At 32.6% G+C, this 6,392-nt stretch overlaps 1 long non-coding RNA gene across 1 annotated transcript in view; it reads right to left on the reverse strand.

Moving 5' to 3' along the window:
• The window catches only part of LOC111087800, a 29,124-nt gene extending 22,984 nt beyond the window's left edge, over positions 1 to 6,140 (reverse strand). Inside the window, exon 1 of the long non-coding RNA XR_002612446.1 lies at positions 5,693 to 6,140. This is a non-coding gene — a long non-coding RNA (uncharacterized LOC111087800). The remainder of the gene's footprint in view (positions 1 to 5,692) is intronic.
• Between the last annotated feature and the right edge of the window lie 252 nt (positions 6,141 to 6,392).

Below are 6,392 nucleotides of genomic sequence, written 5' to 3' on the forward strand. Positions count from 1 at the left end.
GTTGGTAAAAGAGTAGCCCAAGAGTTGGCGGTGGGTGGTGATGACTAGCTGCCTTCCCTCTAGTCTTACACTGCTAAATTAGGGACGGCTAGCGCAGATAGCCCTCGTGTGGCTTTGCGCGAAATTCCAAAACAAACAGACAAACCTACTAGAACCATGAACTTCATGCTTTGCAGTCAACATGTAATTGTTTCTCCCATTCTATGTCCCATAACGTTACATACTTAACTGTAAAACTTTTAGAATTCAATAAAAATACTTCTTCTTAATGTTCTTCAAAAAGACAAATTATGGGGAAAATGTTTTTCTACTGCTCAAAATATTAATAACTGGCATTTGTTACGCTTACAAATGAAACGAAGTAATTGCAATATTTTAATTTCGTATAGCACTGTTAAAAACTAACGTGTATGGAAATAAGATAAGTAAGCATTTTCATTATTTTTTATTATTTGTAACGTACTAAGTTCGATGTTTCACGAATTCACCATTGAAGAATATGCCACATAGGTTAATTAAATAATAATAACGACATACAGTTCTGTTTCCAGGCTAAGCCTAGTGAGCTAATTATGTGTGTGTGTGTGTGTTAATTCTTTTTTTGTTATTTTAAACAAGTAGGTTTAAATTATCTCAACTTGTTTTAAAGAGTAATTACCCACACCAGACAGCTGAAAAGAGTAAATGTTCTCTTTCTAAGCCTACTGGGCGCCAACTTGAAAATTCTATATGGTAAAGTAACTCAGCAAATGGTTTGAAACATAGAATTTGTAATTAATAAGGGTAAAGAACCAACAAGAACAATCACATCTTGAACTTTATTATACCTAATGGCAAATCGTTACTGATCTCTGGTATAAATAATAAAAAAAGGTGAAAGTAAAACTTTATTTTGGACTTACGATAATAAATTTCCATTTTTATTAAAATAAGTTTGAAACCAAGAAATTTTAAATGGTCTGACTTATATTAGTTGATTTACATTTTTAGTAAATGAGTGTGAGGCCAAAAAGATTTCATGTTATCTGACTTCTGAATGTGGATCAGGAAAGTTTTAACCGTATCTTATTTAACTTAAGAAGCTCAGATTCTTAAAAAGATAGACAAAATCTAATAATCGTTTAAGGTTCTTTAAAGAATGGGTTTTCCTTTTATGAATCTAAGAGTTTACTAACACGGAAACACTTGAAATGTGTTCTGTTGTTGCTTTTCTCTGCGTGTAAGTTTCACGCTTTATAGTTAAAAGTTCGAACAAGCAACTTATTTACTTGATAAGAACAAATCAATAATGGTTTGACTTTAAGTACTCAACTCATTTCGAACAAATTTGGACAAGGGCAAGCATATGTACTGGAAATAAAATTGGCCAACTGTCCTACCCAACACATTTTAATATAGCCATTTCTCAGAACTCGTAAGCTTATCATGTGCAGAACACAGAAATTTAATAAGCTGCCTCCACTTATGGTAATTAGTTTTACTAGGAACTCTTGAGCATCCAAATCAGCTTATTTCAAAGTTTTAAACCATACATTAAATTAGCAATGTTCCTTTTTAATGTGTATATGATCTCAACACGTACATGCGAATCTCAACAGTTTTAATATTGCGAAGTAGATGATGTAGTGAAATAATAAATGTCATAATATTTCTGTAACTTATGCCTACATTCCTTTGTAAAGAAGTTATTTTCGAAAATATGACATGTAATGAGTTGTGTTGCTTGTAAGGATATTATTCACAGTGACATTTTTGTCTCTACTGTCTGTTTCTGTATTTTTTATGAATTAATAATGTTTTGTTTTTATTGTGAGTATGTCTTTATTATCAAATTATAGCCTTCCTCTTTCGTATTGTATCTTCCTGTAATCTGAAGATGAATCAGAGTTGTGGGTTACACCACGGTTGTGCTGTGTCATTTTAATCGGAAGTGCCTGTGACTGTGACGAGATGAATAAATTTGTTAGAAGGAATTGCATTTTTGTGATAATGAAAAAATTAACTTCACATCTGGCAGAAACGCAACAAAAAAACAAAGGTTTTTCAATCCATATTTAGTCAGTTAGAATATCCATGTTTGATCATGAAACTTAAACACAATATATATATAATATATTGTTTTAGAGAAAGTATTTCTTATTTAACACACTTTTTAAATTGTTGCTATATATATACAAACACAATAGCGTTATAGACCATCCAAATAATCCTTTTAACTCATAATTCTACACAACCAAATCAAATACAAAACTATTGGGCATGAATATTCTCCTTATTTCTTACTTGTTAATAGATTTTTCCACAAATTCAAAGTAAAACACTGGACATCATAGTACACCATTTGAAAACACACAAATATGTAACTTAGAAGATGAAATTAATATCCTAGATGCGATTTTTGGTATATTGGATCCACCACTAGATGGGTACAAACACGCATAAATGATAGTGCAAATGTGATGACCAACAATTAAATGTGCTAATTTCAGATGCAAACTTCTCCAACTACTGGTTTGACATAGTCACTTTTCAGTTAAAACTAACAACAAAAAATTGCTGCAATATAACGTAGATCATATACAGTTTCCGATACTAGTAAATTATAACATATACCAAACTGTCTTTCCAAATCAAAAACCATGGATTGTCCCTCAAAACTCAAATATCTGACCACCACAACAATGAACAGAATAACAAAAAAGGTTTAAATGGTGAACGTTTCTGTTTCAGTTGTATTTTCAACCTGAACGATATTTTTACACGGCACGTGTTAAACCAGGTTCAAGCATAGCTATCTCTAGTCTAGAGCTGCGACAAGTCAAAAGTACCTGCCGCCTAACGTCTACTCTTAAACCGAATAGGGATTGATTGCCACTTTTATAACATATAAAAGTCCGATAAGTGCTCAGTAATATTTTGCGGGATCGAACCTTGGACCTTCTTATGTGCAGCTCGGCTCAGTTTTAGTTGTAATTTACAAATATAGATAGTGTGATTAAATATTAAACTGTTAAAAACGTGTTTTTTTGTCATGAACTTTAGGTAAACACTAATATCGTGAGTTGAAAATAATTGTTTTTACTTATTTGTTCTTTAGATTCATTGACTTCATCAGACTCGTGGCCCTAACCTTGAAGCATTCACAGTTTATGTATTATATATATTCCTATTCCCTTTGAAAACTTAAGACAATTTCTTTAAGAAATATAAGTAGTCTACTCCTCGATTGTGGTTTGTTTATTGTTAATCACAAAGCTACACAATGGGCTATCTGCGCTATGACTACCAAGAGTATCGAAACCCGGTTTTTATCGTTCTAAGTCCGCAGACATATCGCTGAGCCAATTGGGCCTCTCGATTGTGGTATAACTTACTAGATTGTTTGTTTGTTTGTTATTAAGCACAAAGCTACACAAAGGGCTATCTGTGCTCTGCCCACCACGGGTATCAAAACCCGGTTTCTAGCAGTGTACGTCCGCAGACATACCACTGTGCCACTGGGGGGCAACTTACTAGATACTTCATAACACTATTAGTCATAATTTTGTATCGTAGTTCATCCACAATTAAACTATTGACAAAATTAATATTATCGCTTTTATATGCTGGTCGTTACTGAAGCAAAATTATGTACTTCTTAATAAACAACATGATTGTGATAATTATCATAAGAGATAAGGAAGTAAGATTTTTCGATATTTTTGATAAATGATTATATGCTACCTTCATTATCATAAAAAAGATAAAAATAATAACAACACTCCTATGTGAAATGTCACTAACCAAGAGGAATCCCGCACTCAAATTAATCTTGTATATGTAACTTAGAAAAAGGCAAAAAATGTATGACGTACATATACGTGTGGCAACTGGGGCCCAACTGACCCAACTCGGGCAACTAGGGCCCAACTCGTGAAAGCTTCGCTTGTAAGATATATAGAATTAAAACTTTTTGTGTCCAGGGACCAGTCTGATGCATGATGCTCAGTCTCAATTCGTATAGACCCAGTTATAAGATACACACAATTATCAATTCGAGACCCAGGAAATACAATTTCGATACTCATTCTCAACTTGTAAAGGGCCACCTGTGCACAGTATGGGTGCAGCAATCTTTGGAGTCTCCCAACCAGTAAACAACTGAAGGTCCTGATATCCCCACCCCCTCCTAACATACCCACACTGTAATATTATAATATTACAGTGTGGGTATTATAATATTACAGTGTAATATTATAATAAAAAATCGGAAACATGATTTCATTTTACTTATAATTTAGTGTATTATTTTACTTGCGTAACATTAGTAGCGGCTGGGCTGTAGAGGGGGACTCAAAATATTTTTTTCCCGGGACTTCGTTAAGCCTAAGTGCACCATTGGACTTCGTTAAGCCTACGTGCACCATTGGGCGTACTACAATATACCCGGTTTAATTTTATGTTATTGAGTTACTCACTCTCGACGAAATGAACGATTAAATAGTGTTTCTCCTGAAATAAAATCATTAAGATGTTTAACACATAAGTACTCAAAAACACCCAGAGTACTATTAGGTGATTAAGCGTGAACACCTTAACAGTTCGCTGTTTCTTTGTTCCTGTACATACTTCTTCGAAATGATTAAGTTGTCTCAATTTCCTGTTGAACTTGAGTAACGATAACTTGCAGATAAAGCACACAGAAAGTAAACGATTGAATTAAGCATCGATATCTGGTGAATCATTGGAAAACAATGTTTTACCATATCCGTATTAATACAATGTTTTTACCATATCCGTATTAATACAATGTTTTTACCATATCCGTATTAATACAATGTTTTTACCATATCCGTATTAAATTTCCCATAATATATTTCAAACCAGAAATGTGTTATTAAAATTAAAACGGATGAGATAAGAAGCGCATGCAGTCTAAGTTATTTTATCATAAATATTGGGCCTACTGAACAGACAAACAAAATATGTCTCCATCTCCTGCTAACCTTTATTCTTAGTTACGCACTAATTACACACGAAAAATAAAATTGTCTTCTCCTGACAATTTTAATTAATAGAGGCTTTCTGATAGAAACACACACAAAATAAAATTATCTCAATATTATGCTAACTATAATTAATTGTGACTTACAGATGGAAACAGAGATAAAATTGTTTCTGTTTCCTTCTAGGCAATATTAATAATGACTTGCTGTTGTAAACAAAGTAAGATTAAATTATCTTCATCTCATGCTAATTTTAATTTTTAGCGACTTGCTATAAAAACATATTTAAAATAAAGTATTAATATCCTTCTTAGCTGCTAACCCTAACTAACAGTTATTTGCTGTTAGAAACACAATGGCCTGTTATATCATTACGTTGCACCAAAAAATGTTCATTGTCATTGTACATACAAAAGGCATACGAAAAGTATCTGCATTTAATAAGATTTTATTGATTTTTCATATAAAGTTTCTAACAACGTAATTAGGATAGTAACGTGTGATATATAGATTTTATGAATTGTAGCACGTAATGTTCTGTTGTTGTATGATTCTTTTAAGATATAAAAATAAATACCAAATTAATTACAGGCAATATATATACATATATATTAATACCAGGAATTCTATTCCGTCTACAAGTTACTGTGGACTGAACTGAGAACAACAACACAAAACTTTTAAAAAATTACATCAAACACGTTTACCTTGCTGACTTGAAAATTCTAACTCTATAGTCTTTGTAATCAAAGTTTACTACTACCTTGCACGGGTCGTTTTTCAATCAGTTATACATCATTTCACGAAGGTTACCGTTAACTGCCATTCAGAAAAAAAAACATCTTATTTCCTTCTGTAAAGTTTGTTAAAGCACATGCACTGACAAAATTTGTTCTAAACACACTTGGAAGCTCTTAACTTGTGTTTAATAACTGGGACCTTGAGGATGGTTAAGAAAAGACAAACTATTTAAGGAAGCTTGTTTAAATGCGTGGCTTATTGGCTTTGATCCCAATCCTTCTTACACGGTATACTCATACACGTTACAATAGAAGCATCAGTTTTTCCTGTCTCACAGAAATATATATTTACCACGCATTCACACTTTGCACGGATGAAATACAACGCACATGTTAGTTCCAGTATTCAAATATATTCCAAGTAAGTTTGATATACTCAACTATCTTATAAGATTGGTCAAGAATCCTCTGGCTTTCAGCCTAATGCAAACAGCATAAACAAGATGGTAAATGGGATAACAATAAAAAAAAGAAGTAATTGTTGTTTCATTTACGATTTATTTTATGTATTTGTGACGTTTGTTTTTTATATTTTCTGAAGTAATGAAGGGTATGAGAAGTTCTGACGGTACCCGATGACAGCTAATATGCCTAAGTTGTAATGCGA

Source organism: Limulus polyphemus, unplaced genomic scaffold (genome assembly GCF_000517525.1).
Source record: "Limulus polyphemus unplaced genomic scaffold, Limulus_polyphemus-2.1.2 Scaffold77, whole genome shotgun sequence".
Classification (NCBI taxonomy): Eukaryota; Metazoa; Arthropoda; class Merostomata; order Xiphosura; family Limulidae; genus Limulus; species Limulus polyphemus.